The following is a 23,882-nucleotide window of genomic DNA, read 5'->3' on the forward strand; positions in this document are numbered from 1 at the left end:
CACTTAAAAAGAAACCCTTGCTGACAGATGTGACTGTGTTCTTGTTGAGCCAGTTCAGTGATAGTTTTGTTTGTGCCCTCCAATAATATCCTGCCCCCAGTACCACCTGCTCACTGTTCATTACTCATTGTTCACTAGCAGATCCCGTCCCTCCTCCAACTAAGAACATCGGCATCACTAACAGTGTTTATACAGATTTAGTGAAGTCTGTGAGAGGGGGTACAGGTTAATTGGCCAAGCTTAAAATCAATTATTGGCTATTATTTGTTGTGATGTATTTGTGAACCAACCGAGCTCAAACACAAAGATTACAGATAGCGCCATTTTGTAGCCATGGTAACATAACAATCAACTATCAAGATGATTATATGCACTCTTACAAAGTAAACTTTCAAATTAAATCATAAATGAACAATGTAGTTGTATTGTATCTCTGCTGACTTAATAGTATTGCCATTCTCAATAAATGATTGATAACGTTTATATGGTCTGTGTTACAATTCACACAGACCATATGAACAAATATTTTAAAAACATAAAAAAGCTATATCCCAGCTTTAACTCTTTCAGAAAAAACAAAACCAGCATATAAACATTTTTGCAAAACTTAGAGTTTTTTCTAATTTTGCCATTTCCATGAACTTTTTCTAATCGGTTTCTCCAAATGTGCATAAAAAAATCTTGATAGAAACATGGCTACCGAGACTGAGGACAGTTTTGACTGATTTGATGTTTGGTGGTTGGGGGTAGAATTGCAGTGTGTGCTACTCAAAAATGACTCCAGTCACCAAAGTTCCATCTATCCATTTCAGATGAAAAAGCTTACCCTTTCAGTGAAACACAATGTGGCACAGTTTGCCACAGATTATCGAGGGGTATTGATGAAAATGTTGGAATGGTGTCACCAGTCTTATAAAGAGAGGGCAATGATGGAGGAGAAAGAAGGGTTAAGGCATCAACACAATGCAGTTCAGTAAGCTTCCCTCAAACAGACTTGGATTACCAAAAAAAGAATAAAAGCCAAATCAATATCAATTATCAGCCCTCATGTAAGACTGAATTAGATGTCATACAGCTTCAGGGTTAAAGATGAAATTTGACACATCTGAACATTTACAGCACAGTGATGGAAATAGCCAGCTGTCAGTGTGTGTAATGGTAACAGGATCATCTGCTCTCAACACCAGGCTAAAAGCTGGATGCATGTAGAGTTGATACACACGATAAGCCTTATCTTAAGCTGAAACAAAATTGTTTACTCCAAAATTAGATTAAATTTGACATCTTCCGTTTCCAATACATAAAACTTCATGCCATAATAAGTCCAACTATCTGATACTGTCTCTGATCTCTCCCTACCAATAACATCCATAGCAAGGCTCTGAAGAAGTATTCTTCAAATGCTTTAATGTTTCAAAATGATGCTTTGCACAGTAGTACTCAATTGTATTTTCAGACTTTTTAAAAAGACTCATGCATGTCATTTGTTGGACATCTCCTTTAGCAGTCACTGTTAGGTCTCTACCATGTAACACTGCTTGGTTTTCTATGTTTTGTTGGTTGGTATGTCTGTGTGTCTTTAGTGTATATTAATGACATGTTGTATATCTGTGTGTTTCTCATGCTCTGCAGAACAGGAACCTGCTGCAAAACAACAAATGTGCTTAGCCAGACCCGATAAATGTTTACCTTTCCCTGTTTGGATTTAATTCTAGTTTAATTAAAGCAGTCTTGTCTCAACTGTATGCTCATCTGCTGAGCATACAGTTGAGACAAGTACACTCAACTGTTCCTTTTGTGATGTCATTTTCAACAGAAACAGAAAAAAACCCCTGATTTTGGTACTTGGTATAGTTATAAATACTGAATATAAATGGTTATAATATATAATAATTAATAAATTAATTATTACAAACTAAATCCTTTTATTCAGTTATAAACTAAATCTTTCATCCAAGGTGGTTATCTAAATAGCCAAACTGGCAAGCTCCCTTGCCCCACTGACAGACAACCCCTCAGAACTGATCAGCTACTACAACAGCAGTCTCTCCTGTTGTCTTGATGAACTATCCATCCATCCATCCATCTTCTTCCGCTTTTCCGGGGTCAGGTCGCGGGGGTAGCAGCTTCAGAAGGGAGGCCCAGACTTCCCTCTCCCCTTCCACTTCTTCCAGCTCTTCCGGGGGAATCCCAAGGAGTTCCCAGGCCAGCCGAGAAACACAGTCCCTCCAGCGTGTCCTGGGTCTTCCCCACGGCCTCCTCCCAGTGGGATGTGCCCGGAACACCTCACCAGGGAGGCGTCCAGGAGGCATCCTGACCAGATGCCCTCCTCTCGATGTGAAGGAGCAGGGGCTCTACTCTGAGTCCCTCCCAGATGACCCTACCAAGGAGCTTTTTAACCACCTCGGCAACCTCGTCCCCAGAGATTGGAGAGCCCAGACTCAGCTTCCTCAATGGAAGGCATGTTGGTGGGATTGAGAAGGTCTTCAAAGTATTCTGCCCACCGGCCCACAAGATTCCGAGTCGAGGTCAGCAGCACACCCCATCCCCACTGTAAACAGTGTTGGTGCCATACTGCTTCCCCTCCTGAGACGCCGGATGGTAGAGCAGAATCGTCTCGAAGACGTACGGAAGTCTTTCTCCATGGCCTCTCCAAACTCCTCCCACTCCCGAGTTTTTGCCTCAGCAACCACCCGAGCCACATTCTGCTTCACCCGCCGGTACCCATCAGCTGCTTCCGGAGGCCCACAGGCCAAAAAGGCCTGATAGGACTCCTTCTTCAGCCTGACAGCATCCCTCACCGAAGGTGTCCACCAACGGGTTCGAGGGTTGCCGCCACAACAGGCACCGACAACCTTGCGGCCACAGCTCAGATGAGCCGCCTCGACAATGGAGGCACGGAACATAGTCCACCCAGACTCAATGTCCCCCACGTCCCCCGGAACGTGTTTGAAGTTCTGCCGGAGGTGGGAGTTAAAGCTCCGTCTCACAGGGGATTCCGCCAGACGTTCCCAGCAGACCGTCACAACACGTTTGGGCCTGCCAGGTCTGACCGGCATCCTCCCCCATGTCAAGGACATCGAGATCATCCCACTTCCCCATGCTGGAGATTTTAGTTTAACTATAATAATAAATAAAGTTATCTTTAAAATTAATCACGCAAGTGACATCTAGGCCCAACAGTAGACTTAAACATCAGTAAAATAAATCTGGTTGTGTGTGTTGTTTTTGTCTCCTGCAAACTTTGCTTTAATTCTATTCCTTTTTTCTATCTAATCATAAGAAATCACAGTCAGTCAGAGAGATTGTTGACACTGTATTGACACTGTAGCTGTGGATAAACACATCCGGGTCTTCCCAAACCAGAAGCCCTGGATGACTCAGGAGGTCCAGCGACTGCTAAAGAACAGGGAATGCTGCCTTCAAGTCTGGGGACAGGACCGTCTACAGTACAGCCCGAGCTAACTTGAAGAGCGGCATCAGAATGGCTAAGTCTGAGTACAGGAGGAGGATAGAGTGCTACCTTGACAGCAACAACAGCAGGCAGGTGTGGCAGGGAATCCAGCATCTCACCAACTACAGGACCAATCTCGCAGCTGCGGAAGGCGACGCCACGCTGGCAGAGGAGCTGAACCTCTTCTTTGAGCAGAGATGATCAACGCCTTATTTGGAAACAGGTTGTTGAACAACGTAAATGTTTCAGAGAAGGGGTTGTGCAGGCAATGGTCATAGGAGGTTGAGCAACCCTGAGACATTAGCACAGACATCAGGACATAATGTCTCTTAATACAGTGATGGGTATGAGATCATCTGTCCAAGCAGACAGCCAATGAAACAAGCACAACATCAGTGCTAGCCAATGCAAACGCACCAAAAGGTGGATAAACCCTATAAAAGGTGGGTGCAAAAGAGGAATCTTTGGTTGGATCCTCCGGGCAGCTTCGAGCCAAGATCCAGATGGACAAAGAACTCTGCAGCTGAAGAAGAGCCGGGGCCATAGATCCAAAGAATGTCCAGTGCATGGGGACCAATCCGTCAGCCCCGCAACATGTGGCTTCAAATCGCACTTCTCTCATCAGCTGGGTTCAGACCCCAAACATGAAGATGAAGATAAAGCCAAAGACAAAGAGCAAGACAAAGAACAAAGGCAAAGAAGAAGAACTGGTGCCTTCCTTCTTGCCAGCACCCAAGTCCTGTGTGACCTCACCATCCATGCGGAGAAGAAGCTCATCAGACCTACAGAGATCCCTGCCTTCGCCGATCAACTTCCTCCTACTGCTGCAACACCTTCTTCATCATCAGGCCAGGTCTGGGGTTCGAAACGCCATAACTCTGTTCGTCTCTCTCAAAGGTTCCCTTTTTAGTTCTCAGTGTCAGCAGTAGGGAAAGATAGACTAGATGATTGATTTTACTTATTTGATTATTTCTGCTACTGAATTAAGCTGCACTGACCATTGCAAAACTGCCTTACTAATAAAATATTTAGCATAAAGAAAATCTAAAAGATGTTGTGGACAATCAATTAATGAGTCACCTTAAAGTTCTTTGATGGTTGTAAAATTTCTTTGATGTTTGATTCTGGAGAGGAAAAAGTGGAAAATGTTTTATAGGTTGCTGGTAGCCCATATTTAAAACCTCATCCTTGGGACTCGCCCGAGTCACTAAAACCAACCTGGTTCAGTACCAAGAGCAAGTTGTAATTTAGAGAAGAGGGACCGTTAACAGGTGAGCTCTGTGAAACTAGTTGGCTGCAGGCTGCTCAGTCTGGCTAATTCACAGGGGGAAGAAGGTTGGGACACCTGGATGGAGGCCGTCAGAAACCAGGCAAATCTTTTCTTGAAACCAGCTTAAACAGAGTTTACTTCAGTTCTGGACAGGGTAAATCCCAGCAGATTTAGGAAACTCAATTAACCCGTTAGATGGAGAGCTGGTAACATCGCCCCTCTCAGAAGAGGAAGTAGAGAGTGAGAGAGTAGAGAAAGAAGGGGCGGGGAGTGTTGCGCAACATCACCCACCACCGAAGCCAACTCACCACCAGGTAGTGGTCAGTGGACAGCTCCACATCTCTCTTCACCCGAGTGTCCAAGACATGCGGCCGCAGATCCGATGAAACAATGACAAAGTGGATCATTGAACTGCGGCCTAGTGTGTCCTGGTGCCAAGGGCACGTATGGATACCCTTATGTTTGAACATGGTGTTCGTTATGGACAATCCATGACGAGCACAGAAGTCCAACAACAGAACACCGCTTGAGTTCAGATCATGGGGGGCGTTCCTCCCAACAACGCCCCTCCAGGTCTCACTGTCATTGCCCATGTGAGTGTTGAAGTCCCCCAGCAGAACAAGAGAGATGGGGAGCAACAAGTTTGCCCGACGCCTCTCACCGTGGGCAACTCCAGAGTGGAAGTATGTCCAGCCCCTCTCAAGGAGACTGGTTCCAGAACCATGCGTCGAGGTGAGACCGACTATTTCTAGCCGGAACGTCTCAATCTCACACACTAGCTCCAGCTCCTTCCCCACCAGAAAGGTGACATTCCATGTCCCAAGAGCCAGCTTCTGCAACCGAGTTTCGGACTGCCAGAGACCCCTCCCTCAACCGCCACCCATCTCACAATGCACTCGACCCCTTTGGCCTCTGTCATAGGTGGTGGGCCCATGGGAGGAGGGACCCATGTTTCCTCTTTGGGCTGAGCCCGGCCGGGCTCCATGGGAAAAAGCCTGACCACCAGATGCTCACCGTCGTGCCCCCCCTCCAGGCCTGGCTCCAGAGTGGGGCCCCGGTGACCCACGTCCAGGCAAGGGAACCTCTGTCTCCAAATAGCTCAGATCCTCGTCCTCCTGGACTCATTGAAGCTTTTGACACCATCAGTCATTCCATTCTCCTGTCTCACCTCAAGTCCAACCTGAAAATCAACAGCTCTTCTTTGTTGTGGTTTCAGTCCAACTTTCCAGTGGCAGCAGCATTTAGAAATCAACTGCTGCCACTCCTCTATAGTCCTTCTATCCCAGGGTGGTCCCAAGGTTCAGTGTCCTGTCCTATTTATCCTCTATATCCTCCCCTTGGTAAGATTATCTGTTGTCATGGCCTTCATTTCCACAGATGAGCAGATGGCCGTTTAACATTTCCACCAAATCCAAAAACCCCAATATCCTCTCCACCGTCAATACCTGGAAAGCACTGACAAAATTCACATCATTAGATCAAAAAGTGTCACTAAGTCCACACAAAACTTCTGCCTCAACTTTGACAACATCACTCTCACTCCATCCCTACTCATCCATAATCTTGGTATTTTCCTCCACTCTACTTTTATGTCAACCACACATCAAATAAATAACCCAGACTTCTTTCTTCCACCTCAGAAACAAAGGATGACTCCACACTTTACTCACCTTCTCCACTGCTGAAGCCTAATCCATGCCTTTGTCACATCCAGAATCACCTCATCCTAGTCATCACACCAACAACAAGACCCCAGGGGACTTCCTACATCCCCTCACTGATGAAATGTCATGAGCTGCTGTGTAGGTGGTGAGGCAGAACGCTTGGAGACCCAGGTAGAGGTGAATAATGATGATTTAATGTAAAAAATCCAGAATTACACAGTCCAAATCTCTAGCAGCATTGCTGAGCAGAAGCTGAGGCTCAACACAGGTAGCAATAGAGAACACAAATGGACTAACACGACACATGGCAGAACAGACGCCAAATGAGACGAGGATCTGACAAAGACACAGACACACAGGTGACACTAAATACACAGGAGGTAATCAGGGAACGAGACACACCTGGGAACTAATCAAAGGGAGACAGGACAACACGGAGACACAGATACACGGGAAACTCAAAATAAACACACAGAAAATCACAGATCCTGACATGAAATCATTCAAATGCCAGTGGTTCCCTTCATATATACTTATTAAACATAAATCCTCAGGTTTTGGGATATGTTGTTTATATGTGATTATGCCACTATCTTGTGATATAATCCATGTAAGTGAATCTCATTAGCCGAGACATGTTGCCCCATTGTCAGTAGTTCTTGGACATGCTGCCATTGTTGTGTTAAATTTAAATTCCTTTTTCTTTTATTTTACAGACAGCCTTCATCAAGTTACATTAGTGTCAGGATCTGCGGCTTTGGCAATTCCTCTGGTTTCCTTCTTTTTTTTATTTTTTTATTCATTTTTTTATTATTCCTTTATTTAATCAGGTAAACCCCGTTGAGCTCTAGATCTCATTTTCAAGGGGGACCTGAAACAAACTTCACTCCCCGTCGGGGAATGGGAGACCGGGGTGGCATTCGAGAGCTCGCTGGCGTATACACACACCCTCTCCACAGGTGTGTTTTGGCGCACCTGTGGTCATCAGAGGGAGCATAATAGGAGAGGGTTCCCGGCACTTCGTCGCCAGAGTGTTGTCGCCTTTGTGGTACATCTGGTTCTGAGATCTCTAGAAAGATATCCAGTCTGTTTTGCATGCTTACCTGTCCTGTACCTTTTTGTGATTCCTAGGCTCCTGTTGTCTGGACACTCCATACGAAGCACGGGATTTGCAGATCCATCTGAGGATTCGGTGAAACCCCTTGGCTCCCACTCTGCTGTGCTCCCTGACGAGTTACGCCCAACTACCAGCTGTTCGATCACACTGATCCGCTCACCCTCCCGGGCTGACCACCCGATCCCGCTAATCGCTGACGCGCCTGGCCCGGCTCCCGCTCCTGCTCAGACGCTCCTGCATTACACACCATTTGCCTTTGTAAATAAACCTTTAATCTGATCTCCTGAGAGTACCTTTGCATGTGGGTTCGGAGAGTTCAAAACTACATGACAATTAGCAGTTTTTGCAGAAATGTAAGAAATGATAAAAATTTTAACATATGTTCACATTTACTTCCAGACATACCTTAGCAAATAGGTCATAAGAACATAAAAAACAGAAAGTCAGAGAGAATGCTAATTGTCCTCTTTTACCTTTTCATCGGTCGCAGAAGAAGATGTCCACCAGACATAATATCAGAGCACTTCAATCTTTACATGCCAACTACTAATAGGATTTGTCACAGAAGGGGAGATATAATGATCTTGTCTTTCACCATGTTCTGGCACCATTAAGCCGCCAATGTCTTTTTTCCTTTTTGAGTGAGACACCCCACCTTCTGAGGTAAAAATTTTATTACATGGTAATTTCAGACATGGTTCGTTCATCTCAAGTGTCGCTGCTGGACATACAGATTGAAAAGAGGCCCACTGATATTTTCATTCCTCATCTTACAAACCCCACACATTATCTTTTTTATAATCTGTATTTTATTTGCATTTTTCTCCCCTGAGGTGAGGAATGGAATCTGGCAATAGCCGTGAAACCCCACAGCCATCTATGTTTATGTGCCATGCTTCACTGGGGACTGAGGCGATTTATCACTTCTCTTTGTTACACTGCTTTTTATGACTTACATTGATCATCAAGGTGTATAACCACTATTGCCCCAAGTACATTACGGTTAGCATTCTTTTCCACTCTTCCTCACTGTTGGACAGGAACTCTAAGGCATCTAACTGACATCTCATTTTCTTTCTGTTTACAGCTGCTGGATGTTTTGTATCAGGAAACTATTTTGAATGCTTAGATGCCCTTTTGTGATCTGGACTTTAAATCCAGATTTAAACTCCTGGATATTCTGGATGTAGATGGTTTAGTTAGACATTCTGCAAGAGATCATTCAGTACTACATTAAAAATGCAGAATGAATGTTTAACGATGTATACAATAGTTTATTTGTATAACACATTTTTAAAGAAATGTTGCAAAGTGCGTCATATCAATAAAACATTCTAAATGACACACCAAGAAACACAAAACCATTTGATATACATAGACAATGAAGAGGCCTAATTTTGATTTTGATTTTTTTTAAGTACCCTGTCCAAGCAGTAATGTCTGAGTGTCGAGGTGAGGCCCAACAGATTTTGTTTCACTTGCAGAGCTTTGCAGCTTTCACCTGTCTAATAGTGGAAGAGTGTTCCACCATAAAAGCCCTTCCTCCTTCTGTCTCTAGTTGAGCTCTGTTTGTGGAAAATAATAGCTGAAGATCTGAGATCTCAGATTACGAGAAGAGATATCAGGATAAGAAAAGTGATATGATGTTGCACGATCATTCTGCGATTTAGAAGCACACTAAAATTTTGAGGTCACAATACCACAGCAAGTCAATTCAATGAGGACAAAACAGGACGATAAATGTGCGGAAGCATTTATTTTACCTCTGGTACCACGATTGCGCTAAACTTAAGTGTTAAGCTTTTTGTTCAAAAAAGTTTAGCCATCATTTTGACGGTTTTCACTGTCAAAATGACTGACGGGTGAAAACATCCCATCATAATCCTTAATTGCCTGCCATTTTTTAAAATACTAATATCCTATTTAATTCCATTTAATTTTCATTAGGTTTTCATTAGCTGAACTGAAAATCCAAGTCAGAGGATGAATATATTAAACTTTTTCTGCAGTGACAAGTTTTAAAACCAGGGAACATTTCTCAAAGTGAAGTGATCAGAAGTTGCCAAATCAAATCAAATTTTATTTGTATAGCACATTTCAGCAGCAAGACATTTCAAAGTGCTTTACGTCATTACAAACACAGAATCACAATGCAATATAGAATCAATCATTAAGTCAAGTTACATCAATAAATTTCTAATTGATTACATTTCAAATGCAATTCTAAACAGGTGGGTTTTCAGTTGAGATTTAAAAGAAGTCAGTGTTTCAGCTGTTTTACAGTTTTCTGGAAGTTTGTTCCAAATTTGTGGTGCATAGATGCTGAAAGGTGCTTCTCCTCATTTGGTTCTGGTTCTGGTTCTGGGGATGCAGAGCAGGTTCTGCTCTGCATCCCCAGAACCAGAAGACCTGAGAGGTCTGGAAGGTTGATACAACAACAACAGCAGATCTTTAATGTATTGTGGTGCTAAGCCGTTCAGTGATTTATAAACTAACAACAGTATTTTAAAGTCTATTCTCTGAGCTACAGGGAGCCAGTGGAGGGACTTTAAAACTGGTGTTATGTGCTCTATCTTCCTGGTTTTAGTGAGAACGCAAGCAGCAGCATTCTGGATCAGCTGCAGCTGTTTGATTGATTTGTTGGACAGACCTGTGAAGACGCTGTTGCAATAATCAATACGACTGAAGATGAATGCATGGATGAGTTTCTCTAGCTTTTGCTGAGACATTAGTCCTTTAATCCTGGAAATGTTCTTCAGGTGATAGAAGGCCGACTTTGTAACTGTAACTGTGTAACTGTAACTGTGACTCTGAGCGAGGGGCTACCTGATCCCAAAACCCTCAGCAGGAGAAAAACTGTGCAAAGTTCTTTGCCTCTGGCTAGTTTGCTGCCATGATTCTAACACACACCTGCACGGCAGCAGGTCTTAGTCACTGCTGCACATCTTAGAGCTCACGTTGCGTTTAAAGGCGACTCCGAAAAACATGTCACAACATATCAACAATGGAATAAACGGTTGTAATGGCTGAAAAAAGTGCAAGGTATAGAAGGCACAGCTGCGGGAAGTGCGAGAGCCCCTATTGTGTCAAATCGAAAATTGACCATTCTGAGGTAAAAATAAAAGAAAAAACAACTTCCAGTAAAGGTGGGGCATGGCTGACTCTTTAGGCGGCCAATGCCACCCAATTCCCACCCACGTCGCCAGGTCTGCCTGCTGAGTGGAAGGCCAGTCTGCCTCATATGTTCTGAGTCAGTTGTATTCAAAGAGTGGAAATCTAAATAGACATTATGCGACTAAACATACAAACTTCAACCAAAGCCTGGTAGGTAGGATAAGGAGCAAAAACAAACTGAGGTTACGTTATAGCATTATGGCAAACTGATAACAGTTTTAAGGGTCCAACAACATGATTGCTGACTGCAGGATTATTGTATAATTTTGCTGTTAAATTTTATTCATTTTCTTATTGGTAAAAAAGAAACAACACTATCTTGTTAAATGTAAAATAAAAAGTAAATATTAAATATTTTGATGGTTGATTGCAAAAGGTTTCGACCCCAGACTGTTTGGATAATGGAAGTAGTGGACCTTTTTGCTAGTTTAGCTGGGGACCCCTGGTATCTCATGTTTGATGGAGATTTGCCCAACTGGCTTGCATTTGGCCTCAAGGTTCGTTTTCCACAGTCTCATGGAGTTTGCAATGAAGGCCCTCAGAGTGTTATTGACCTTGTACAGCTTCAAGCATTCCAGGAGCCACGTGTGTGGCATTGAGTCACAGACTTTCTAATGAATCAATGCAAGGCAGTGCCCATGTTTGTTTGTCTAGCAGCCATGGGCGATTGTTCTCTCAACCAGTAGCTGGTGTTTGGCTTTTCTGGTAGTTACCAAGGCCTTTCTGTGCTTCTGACATGTGTTGATCCAAGTTTCTGCTTATCTTGGCTGCTATGATGCCTGACAGCAGCTTCTATGCTGTGGAGAGACATTCTGAGCCAGTCAGAGGTCAAAAGGTCACCTAAAGCAGGATTTCATTCAGAATGCATTCATCTTTCCTTCTATCCTGACTAGTCTGTCAGATACTGCTGCTGTAAGACATTCTGATAGCATGATACCCACACCACCCTCTACACATGGTATTGATCTAAGGAAGAGCTATGCCTGGTTTTCACAATAGAGCTCTGACAGAGATACCATCAGGTTTTTGGTCCATGTACCTGACTCAGACCCTCCTCCCTCTGTTTACTCAGCTCCAGGAAGAGTCCTGCTGTTTCCAAACATCTTCCGTTGACCAATGATGGATGCCACTGAGCACACTGGGGCCTTCAGAGCACAAATATTTCTGGATCCTTCCCTAGATGTGTGCCTTAAGGTAGTCCAGGCTCTAAGGTCTACAGACAATTCCTTTGATTTCATGCGTGGTGTCTGACGTCTGACCTGCACTGTAGGACCTTATGTAGACATGTGTGTGCCTTTCTAAATTAAGAATAAACAACTGGATTTATCAAGATAGAGTCTATTTAAGTTACAGAAACATCTCAAGCATGTTCAGTGGAAACGGATTCTAAGTTTTATGGCAAGTCTGTAAATACTTTGCACATGATTTCTTGGTTTTCTATTTTAATAAATACATCCCATGTATGTGCACTTCCAGATACTGTTTTCTTGCTCATATGGCACAAGTGCCCTGTCACGATGTATCTTTTCTTTCACGAGTTATAACCTCTTCGCTCATATCATGGTTTTTAAGTTCATACTTAATACCTTCCATGTGTCAAAGCTAACCCTGTACTAAATCTATATTTAAAAGGTTAAGTAAATCTTTATTATGCCCCAAAGTGTAATTTTTGAATTTATTTTCTGTTCACATTGTATCATAACCATTAAATTTGTTTTTTTCTGAATAAATACATTAAAGAGTAAATGTATCAAACTGTTTTGTAGAACAGTTGCTGTTTTTTCATTGTTAAAATTATTCCAAATTTCCACTGTTTAAAACTGATTTTGGGAAGCATCATGCTGGTTTTAGGTGTGGTTGAAATTAGTAAATAAAAAGGGGGCGTGTGAAGCGGTGCAACCGGAGAGGAAGACGCACACCGTCAGATCTGTGCAGCGGGAGATTTGACTTGATTGAATGTTTTAAACAAGTCAAAAATCTAAGAAAAGACATAAAACAGCAATCAAAGTTCTCCCCAGCGCCGCAGATCTTACATTTAGAAACCGGATCGGAGTTTGCACCTAGGAAACGCGGCCCGGTGCAAGAGGACGCAACTGAGAGGGAAGAAAGATGCTGCCGGTGAGATCAGGACTTTAATTTTCTTTTGGGGGATTTTTGGTGGCACCACTCTTTTTCCTTATCGTTTTGGGGGGGAGGGGTTGACGTTTTGGATTATTAATTTTGGATTGGGACTTTGGATTAAAACTTTGGAAAATACTTCCAGGACTTTGTTTTGTTTTTGAGGATATGGAACTCGTTCGCGGACATTATTCTCTTTAAAAAACAGAACAGGAATTTTTGTACATTTAACTATTTAGGTTGTTTTGCTTATATAAACTGAATGATTTAAATCTAACCTATAATTATTTTTTGAGGGATTTTTGGTTACTGATCTATTTATCAGAAGAACTATTATTTTCTCTTAGTATTGTGATTTTTTTTAAATAAATCATTGTTGCTAAAAATCAACAAATTTCATATTGAGTGGTTGGATATTTATTTTCTTATCAAATTAAATGGTGTAACATATTTTAGCTGATTCCTGTGACAGATCCCCCTTGAGTATATTGTGAGTTCCGCTTAGGATGGCTCGGTTTTCGAGTCCTTCCCATATCGGCTCAACAGGGCCAAAAGGCCGGAGTCCACCCTGACGACTCTGATGGCTCAAATTAGCATCCCTTCTTCAATTGTAAATGTGGCCGTTGACCGTCAGGCCAGAAGGTAGGAGTGTGAATAGTCCATGTTGGGGGTGGGTATCTATGATACCTACAGGAGATCAGATCTCCTGTAGGTAATGCTCTTCAGTTTAGTTTTGAAGCATACATGAAGTGTTTTTGGAGAGATGTGACCTTTTGCAGCTGATCCATGATGTTGTGCTGCATTATCCATCCAGGTCATTTTGCCAAATGTACATAGAGTTTGCAAAACATACAATCTGTTTCAAAAAATATGCAAAGGTTTTTCTAAAAGAAATTAGTAATCTTTCTCTTTGAAATAAAGCTAAGAGGGTATAACATGACAGTTTAGAAATAAACTAACCAAATTAATTGTGTTGATCCACCTCAAAAAAATCATGCAAAAAGTGTAAGCAAAAGAAATCTGGGAGACTTTGCACATGCAAATTTGCATGCAGCCTTTTGTGCTGTGGAGGATAAATAGGTGACTGCTTCACCTATTTAGTTCACAAGAACTAATGGCATTTATTTCAGTCATTATCTTGCGGGGGGGTGACCAAGGTTCCATCACTGTGACAGCTGGTCAGCAAACCTGGCAAACATGATTGACATGGCAGCACTGAATGCACATGTGCTTTATCAGGCATACATTGGGGTGCAGGAGAGACGGGTGGACTTCCTGGTTGAGCTTGCAAAAGAGTTCGGTAACTCTCATGTGAGTGAGAAGAAGGCACACAAGGAGAAACTGCTTCGGCAACAACCTTCCACACCCAGCTCAGGCAAAAGGGCGAAGTGTCAGGTCAACCATCGATGCAGGATGCGTGTCCCGAGGCCGAAACATCATCAGTGACCCCTCACACCCCCACCATGGACTGTTCTCCCTGCTGCCCTCTGGAAAGAGGTTCCGCAGCATCCGGTGCAGGTCCACCTGGTTCCGAAACAGCTTTTTCCTACTTGCCATCAGACTGCTGAACTCTTAACTGGACTGCACTTAAAATCTGGTCTCCACTTTATACCTTGCACATGTACAGAGCTAAATAACTTCTATTTTACTGTCAGTCCTGCACTTTATATTTTATATTTAGATTTATATTCATATTTTATACTGTATTTTATTTTACTCACAACATTGGAACCTCAAACATTATCCTGAGCCGTATGCAACGAAATTTCGTTCTGTATACACCCTGTGCATGCAAAATGACAACAAAGTCAGTCTAAGTCGAAGTCTAAGTCTAAGGAACAATTATGCAACTGTGAGATGCGTTGAGGCCATTACCAGGGTACTTCTAAGGTAATGGCCCTATTTACTGAACAAAAGCACCTGCTAGATAAAATCCTTCAGGCCAGTTGGACTATCTAAGCCGAAATAGGTATATGTCAAAGTGGACTAACTCAAGCCATTCTAGTGTTAATCAAGCTGAATTTTACAACTTCTTTAAATCTCTTTCAAAACTTTATTTATTTATTTTATTTTATTTTATTTTTTATTGAACCTCCCCAGCCTTTTGGTGTTTCTTAGTAATTGAAGGCGAACGCTATTCTAAACTGACTGCATGCTGTGTTACGTGGATCAGAGTGTGGAAGCTTATTTTAAATCCTTTTGCATCTGTGAGGCAGAAGTGTCATGGACACATCGCTTCTCATCACAGCTTATTGGTTGTACTCAACCAACACTTTTACTCTCAATCTGGAGCTCGCCCTCTTGTTTAACAATCCCCTTGAGCTTGTGCTGGGTGCATGTTTCTGTGTGTGTGATTGTGTGTGTATGTTAGCAGTTGTCGGGCAGCAGAAAGAGAGGTCACAGTGGTAATGGAAAGCTGGGAGAGATTGACAGGAGTGTGCATGTGTACATAATCTATTAATTAAAGGAGAAGCAGCACAATAAATTGTGAACCTTTTTACCGTGATATCACCCCCGCCCCCAAACACCCATCCACTGCCACATCCCTCCCTTCCCCCAACTGCTGCTCCTCCTCACTGGCACACACTTGGATGCCAGGCAAAGAAAACATATAGTGAGATATTTATTGAGAGATTAAAACAAAATCTTCTAGATTGCCAAATAAAAGGGTAATTTACAATTTTGAACTGACTTTTATCTAAATGCAAATTAACTCCTCTTCCACAATCTATTTTAATATTTTATGTGATTGGTTTTGGAAAAGTAAAATGACGCCTCTCTCCACATAAAATCTCCAGTTATGCTATAAAAGAAATGATCAAACTTCCTCCTTCTTTCCCTTCATCTTTACTTCTTCTTAGAGTTAATTTCTTTCAATTACACCAATTGCCTTCCCTGCAGGTAGTACAGTGAGGGGTGCTAACATTCACAGCTTATTGAGCTACTAACTTGATTTTTTTCCCCATCCTGCAGGGCTTGTGCTTAGGTTTTCTTTCTCTTTTGCCAAGGAGTACAGTGGCAATCATGTGCAACAGGGCTCTGTCCTGCTGAATCTCTCATGAAAAACGTCATTTCATTTCATCTCCCATGCTCACTGCCGCTGTTTGTTGTCATTCCTTCTTAACGGGTGCGACTAACATCATTTGTCTGTGGACTGCCAGTCTGGTACCGATTGATCTGAGTCAGACCAGCTCCACTTTTTGGTGACGGTGATCAGATTTCTGCCACCTTTGTAAATAGCTGCTATTTACAAAGACTCAGAGCCATCAGTCTAAATCTTCTAGCTGATACTAACTACTGAGTACAGCTTTGTTTCATATGCATGCTGTGTTATGAATAATGTGGATGATGAATAGCTCCATCTCCATCAAAAGCATAATATTAGTCACAGCTTGGGATGTTAAACTTGAGAGTTTGTACAAAAATAGGTCAGCAAACACACTAAGCCATTAATACTCAACTAAACTAAGTAAAAGATGAAAAAACCTGGCTGTAAGCTGATTTAGCTAATCCTGTCAGTTTTACTTGTATGGTAGCAGAACAGAGCAAAGAGAATGTTGTAAGTGAAAGGTGCTGTGGAGGAAGAGAGGATGATAGTGAGAAGATGACAGAGGAACAGAAAGATAGTGAGAAGCTGAACAATTTTCAACACTGAAGTTAAACAAAGATCATACTTAATACCTTTGTCTTATATCATAGCTTGATGTGGGGTCCCGGAGATGAAGAATGCATATTTATTAAAAAGTTACAATAAAACTGAAACTATATGGAATAATGTGTTACAAATTATGCTAAATATTAAAGACATGAAAATAAAGCCTACCCATGTGATCCATGGGAGGGGGACGATGGAGATTCCCAGGTTCAGGTGGTGTGTCTGAGACGTCCAGAGTAGGTGAAGGTGAAGCAACGTTTTGGCAAATGTTTTGACTAGATTTAACCGTTTAACCCTTACTCTTAGTGTGACACTCAGGAAGAGCGTGGCAGATGTCATGATCACCCAACTCGATAACCCGTCAGCTCTTCAGTTTGCAAAACCACAAAAAAAAGAAGCTCATAAACGGTGACCCCAACAGAACCACACACTTGGTAAAAAGTTCAGGCTGGACCAAACGGCTGTTCCTAGGACTACAGGAGGGTTTAAACTCCTCTCATTCATCTGTAGCTTACAGGTGCCACAACGCCAAATAAAGAAAACTGACCAATGACATTTAGGCTTTGGCTTTTGTCCACCCCCACAGACTCGCACAGATTAAAGGTTGGATGTCAGCCTGTATTTGTCCAGATTGTTTCTTTTTATCATAGGTTTGATAAATGCTGTTTTTAAAGTTGCTGGTGTGATCCCCCTCTGTTGTTGTGTCCATTGGCAAGACACTTCAAAATAATAGATGAAGGCAAGTGAAGTTATTTGAAAAGATATATGGTATGAAATAAAAATACAGCCAGCTTCTCTCAAATATACAAAAATTTAAAAGAATTCAAATTTACAGTTAAAATATTTCAATCGACAAACTTGTGGATGCTAATAACTAGCATAGAGTGTAGTTAGCTTAATACTATGCTAGTTGCACTCAACTTGAGCTACTCAAAAAACATAAAATTACAATGAAACTGAAACTATTAAAGGTGAAAAAGTAAAATATAAAAACAGATGAAAATAGAACCAATAAAATAATGCAGTGATGTCACAGTTCAGCACGAATTATGAATATTGAGAAACCAGACTGTTTCCATGAGAAATTTGGAGTGTGTCAGTTATCTTTTACTAATTCAGATTCATTTACACCAAAATGTACTTTGTATTGTTCATACAGCAACAATGGTGTAATGAATAAACATGAAATAACTCATTGAATAATTTACAGTAATATCAGGGTTACTGTATTCATAGATTCATAGATGAACTATAGTCATCTATGAATGACTATAGATGACTATAGATGACTATAGATGTCATCTTAGTCATCTATGAATATAATTCATAGATGACTAAGTAAGTAACCCTTGCTTACAAGCCAAGGGTTGTATTGAAAGATTTTTTTGTTGAGGCCAGTTAGCTCAAAAGACAATTTCACCATAAAAAGACACAACTTTATTTAGAGAAAGTCATGCTTTATTACCTTTTAATTAATAATAACCTTATCAGAGAGTTGATTCTTAGTCCGTTTCTATATAATATTTGGAATACCAAGAAAGGTGGCTTAAATGGGCACAAAGAATCTAATGTTTACTGTTTAAACAATCGTATTCATTTATAAAACATTGTAGCATGAAATTTTTTTATGAACATCAGTGGTACAACTGATTTTAAGAGCACAGCAGCTATACAGTATGTAGCTTTTAGCCACATCCAGCTTAGCTGGCATTAGCCTTTCAGAAAATTTGAGGGTTTAGAAACATATTTAGGGCTATTTTATGTAAATTAGTGGCATGACAGGGAAAGAAAAATGCCCATAAAATAGATAAGCTCAATATTACCAAACTCTATGTGGCTAAAATGAGTGTTTAATGGGTTCTACTGTAACTGTAGCTGAAGCACATACGATCTGCTCCACTTGGAACAATTCTAACCACCATAAAAATACATTAAAATATTTACAATGGTCATCATAAGCTATTATATACAGTATTTGATTGATGTTAATGTAAAATGCTGTTCCTTGTAAGGTGCTGTTCCCCCTGTGATGAACCTGTGAGTCCTGACCAGTAGTTAATCTGTTCTTGGCCATTATTCATTTTAAGACTGCAGAGAGGGATTGTAAACAAGGGACTGAAGAAAAACTAAACAGAACTGGATTACTGTTTAAATTGAGCTGTTAGTACACTGCTAATTTCAGGACGATTACAATAAGTACCAGAGACTATACCCCACATACTTCACACGTTGGATGTTGTTCCCAGATTCACAAGCATCCAGATGTAACAATGATAGAAATGGTCAGATGGTCAGATTAATCTGACCATGAATTTTATTAAATATGAGAAATCCAAATCATTTTACATTACAATTAGTCATTCCCCCACTCCTGTCCACATTCATACACTTATAGTGATAAGGTACACCATACCCAGAGCTGCTGTGGGACAAGCTGACAGAACTAATGCTGGCATTCAGCAGCTCTGGGTCTTCTGACCGCCACCTCAGAGGCAGGTGAAGTGTCTTACCCAAGGACGTGATGACTGAGACAGATGTAGTAGTGGTACAACTTGGGAAACCACAAATTAGAGGACAAACCCTAACTGCTGAGTCACTGCTGCACCTGGTCATTATTGCTAAACAGTAGTCCATTAGTTTCATTAGACTACAGGACATTTTCCTAAAATTGTTGCTATTTGTCCCTGTCAGAATCAGTGTTGGATCGATACTAGAATGATAGATTTTGTTCTTCAAAATGAAGAAAGAGTTTCAAATGTGTGCTTTTTTTCCAGTTTTTCAAAATTAAATTCAACCTCTTATCTGGGGCACTTAATAAAAGCTCCGTTATTCCATCAAATTAAATGAGAAGTAAGCAGCAACTGAATAGGACTTCACATGACAGGGTTCACTTTGACAAAGAACATCATGGGGTATGATCACAATACATCACTACCATCAAGGCATAACACACTGAAAACACCCAATTTATCCACAAACACAAGAAGAACAGGGAATATATACAGATGGAGAACAGGTGCTGTGCAAGATTGATCCAAAAATGTCAATCTTTCAGGAATACAGAAATAGTGTTGAATCAGTTAGTAAGGAATCTGCCTCTTGTTTTGTTTTTACCAAGTAGCTAGATTGAAGTTTCAATAAATAAATACAATGAGAAGATAGGAGCCTAATGTACACAAAAGAGAGCTTTAAACAATAACTGCATTTGTCTGCTATCACCTCCTGACTCCTCTTCTTTCTTTATACCTTAATTATAGAAATAAGAAAAAAACTCCATCACATGAAAACCTTCCCTCATAAATAATCAAGCAGCTGGAAAATACTGCACAAAGAGCATTTCATCATAGCTCTCTGGGAATGTGATGAACCTAATGCTGATGTTTCAGTACCCATTAGGGCCCAGAGACTAGCTGTGATCATGAGTGAGTCACACTCCCCATAATGAGGCGGCAGCAGACTCTTAGAGGTTAGCAGAGGTGCCGTCTCGACGCCAGTGGCTAATTGACAATTATGTACAGTACATGGTCTGAGTAAAATCATTCATTTTAATGGGGTGATTATTGGCAGGAAAGGCATATTGCCAAGAGGCCTCAATGGTGGCCTCTGAGGGACAATCTGACACAAAAGGGGTTTACAGTGAGTAAGGTGAGTTCACCATGGTGATCTAATCTCCTGGCAGGAAATATCAGGGGATGCAAACAGGTTTAATTTCCTGTGCCTTAGAGCCAGGATATGTACCTCATGGCTGAGAGGTGTTACAGAGGCCAACACAAAAAAGGGCACAGGAGCCAAATAGGCACATGTTGCTGATAATATCACATTTTAATATCCCTCTCCACAATACTGCACTGCTGTTCTAATTGGAACCAAAGCAACATACAATGTGGAGGATACCGCTGCCTTAAGCTCCATAGATGGAAAATGAGGCACTGCTATCTTCAGACACAGAGTAAAGAGATCCAAACTGATTCATCACAATAAAAGTTGAACAAAAACTGATTTTAGAATTTAAACTAGCAAGCTACAAAATCCCACACCCACAGTCATCTGACTATTTAAGAACTCATTAAAACACAGCAGCTGGTTTTATTTCTTTAGTAGAAGAGGTCAGTAGTCCAAACCCTCAAGCAATTTAAAGTGAAAACTTTCAAACTGCAACATTTTTTTGTGTGAAATCTACTGAGCTTCAGTGTCATTAAGTTTTCAACTTTTCTTCACATGTAGATGTTTTTTAAAAAGAGAATACTTTCCCTAAAATAAATCAGCTTGTCAGCAGTCAAGTTATGGACAAAAAGCTATTCTATGTTCATTTTAAATTTTTTGTTTGTCGTCTGGACTTTGCTGTTCTTAGTTCCTGTATGGAAAACCACAACTTGAACATCATGTATACATATCAGCAAACCCCATATCATGAATGTTGAAAGTAGTTAGCATGGCCACAGATGATGGCGGATAAACAGTATTCCTCTAACAGTAAGTCATTTCTCCATTAGCACATTGAGCAGCGCGTACCCAAGGTTGACTGACAGCACTAAAACCTTCCTCCAGGCTCTGATTGTGTAGGGATTTGCTTTTTTTGTGTATGTTTCTAATTAATTGAGTCTCTGTGTTGTCGTGTCTTCCCCTTGATTGTCTCCAGCTGTCTCCTTTTTCCCTTGATTACCCTCTATGTATTTAACATCACCTGTGTCTTTGTTAAAGTCTTGAGTCGTGTTGTGTGTGCCTGTGTCTGCCTTCCTAGTTGCTACCAGTGTCTGAGTTCCTTGTCTCATGGCTCATATGTGCTGCCTGGACTTTGTACTCATCTGTGATCTAAATTAAAACCATCATTTTGCACCTCACCCCTGGGCCCAGCCGTGTCAGTTCTCACCATCAATCCTCAAACCATGACAAACTGGTTGTTTATTCTATCAAACACATGGTAAAAACTAATTAAAACCAATTTAATTAGACAAACAAAATGTTAAAACAAAATAAAACTGAACTATAATGAAAAAACCCAAATTATTAGTACCATTATTAGTACCCTGTTGAGACCAAGACCACTAAATTACCACGCTAAACAACACAATGAAGTGGGAATTATTATTCAAAGTGCTTAAGTTGATTTGAAAGCTAACAGCCACTTAAAAGATTTTGGAAAGAGGCAGATTGCTAATGTTAGCTAGCTAGCTTTTCTAGCAGCATGTGATTTCTTTCTAAGCAGTTCAGAAGTCTACCTTTAAGAAGTAGCATTAATAGATGCAGTAAACTTTGTTTTCTTTGTTGGTAGGATGTCTTGACAAATTTTAATAGCTTTGGCCTAAATATCCTCTTTTTCTGAACATTCGTATGCCCTGTCATCTAAACCATCTCTACAGGTTAGAAAATCTTTGTAGACAACTATTGGCATGTTTATTCCTAAAGAGCAGCCTCCATTTCATGTTGGAGATTTATCCTTTGGTGCTTTATATCTACAATCATCTCCTTTGTTTTGTTCACATTCAAGATGAGAGGACTGTTTCTGCAGCATGCCACAATGTGGTCCACCACTCAGCTTCTTGTCCATCTGATGCCCCTGACAAGTACAGAATCATCTGAATATTTATAGATGACAGACGTGATGGAAGTCTGTAGTGTACAGATAGTTTATGAGGGCAGAGAACGACGCAACAATGGTATCGACTACACATTTACTTGAAGGAAGGTTGTAATTCCAGTATTATAGCTAAACGTAGCTATAAGCTCCATAAAAGTGTGCACTCAGTCAACTATCTTGGCAGACCTCCTTTCTTTTTTATCTACCTTGTTTTTAACCAGCTTTTATGTTTTTCATATGTTTCATATATTTTGTTAAGCACTTTGGCCACCGTTATTGTTAATATGTGAAGGATTACATAAGAAAATTATTAATTGAATGACCTAATTTCTAGTGGAATAAATGCTGAAATAAAAAGAAAAACACTGTATTCCTACATCAAAGTCAGTGGTGAAACAAACGTTTTCATGTTTTGTGTTGCCACCTTTAACAGTACATGATCGGTACCTCAATGCAAAAAATCATTAAACATCAGGTCATGTTTAAGAAACAAATGCACAGGGATTGTGGAATTAGTATGTTTAACATCCCGATTAAAGATAAGAATTCATATCCATGTGTGAAGTCACAAACAGCCCACATTCATTAAATACGTATCTGGTGAAAATCAATGCAGTGTTCAATCAAAGATTTGGAAAAAAGATAAATGATCTCTTTTTAAGGAGCTAGCATTACTGCACAGTGATTTATTTAATGTGGCCCTCCTGCAGGGAGGATGTTCCCTGGAGACACCGGCTGGGTTTGTTGGCTAATTGGAATGATTTAACCAGAGAAATCTGTGGGACGAGGTGGGGGTTGGGAGGGAATGTCTGGGACTCACTCTGTCCTCTGTGCTGAAAGAAAACTAAATATTTACATGCTCATTATCATCTGTCAGAGGCCTAAAAATAATTGTAGCAATATGGAAGGGTTGACTGAACTGACAGAAAGTCTCCTCCACATTCTGTTGTCTCATTGCACATCAACAGCTGAGCACAACACTATCTGCCTGTTTATCTTTAAATGCTGTAAACATTTCAGCTGAAGTCGCTGTGTGTGCCGATCTTCTAAAACTGAATCCAACTACACCAGTGTTGGAAAGAGAACTCCCCATGGACCGCATTACTGTCTGAGCATTAGAGTCATAAAATTATTACAGAATTTAACAAGGTTGTCATTTCAACTTAAATGAATAAAGAGCAGAGGGAACAGGATACTTAATGGTAGAAAATTATAATAAAGCTACATGATGAACATAAAATAAGAACTATCAAATAAAATTGAAATTTGAAACATCAGACTCTTGTTGATTTTGCCCTCTGTGGTCCATTTACATGGTGTAATTTTGAAAAACTAAAAAGGACATGTAAATATGACGCTGTGGAACAGGTCATGAGAACAGGAAGTAGAATCAGTGATTAGTGCTCCCTTCCTTTTTATTTCCAAACACACTCCCTAATTCTTCCAACCCACAACACAGTTCTGAACTCTTAGACTTTCTATTTGCTTCCTCTTGCTGTGAATATGCCAAGTATCAATGAGTTTAAAACATGTTAGCTGACAAAAAGATCAAACTGTTTGCAGACCTAACAATGGATGTTACCTAGTACCACACTCCTGGAGCCACACAGTCCTGCACCAGCAGGCGTCACTTAGCGCAGTGGTCCCCAACCACCGGTACCGGTCCGCGGACCAATTGGTACCGGGCCACGCAAGAAATAATGAACTACTTCCAGATCTTTTATTTTGAAAATCCTAAACCAGATTTTACTGGTTACGTCTTGCGCGTCAAAATTGAGCCAACGTGCAGCAGAATGAGTAACAAAACAACATCTGAGTACAGTGAACCCTCGCTATTTCGCGGTTCATCTTT

Source organism: Xiphophorus couchianus, chromosome 8 (genome assembly GCF_001444195.1).
Source record: "Xiphophorus couchianus chromosome 8, X_couchianus-1.0, whole genome shotgun sequence".
Lineage (NCBI taxonomy): Eukaryota > Metazoa > Chordata > Actinopteri > Cyprinodontiformes > Poeciliidae > Xiphophorus > Xiphophorus couchianus.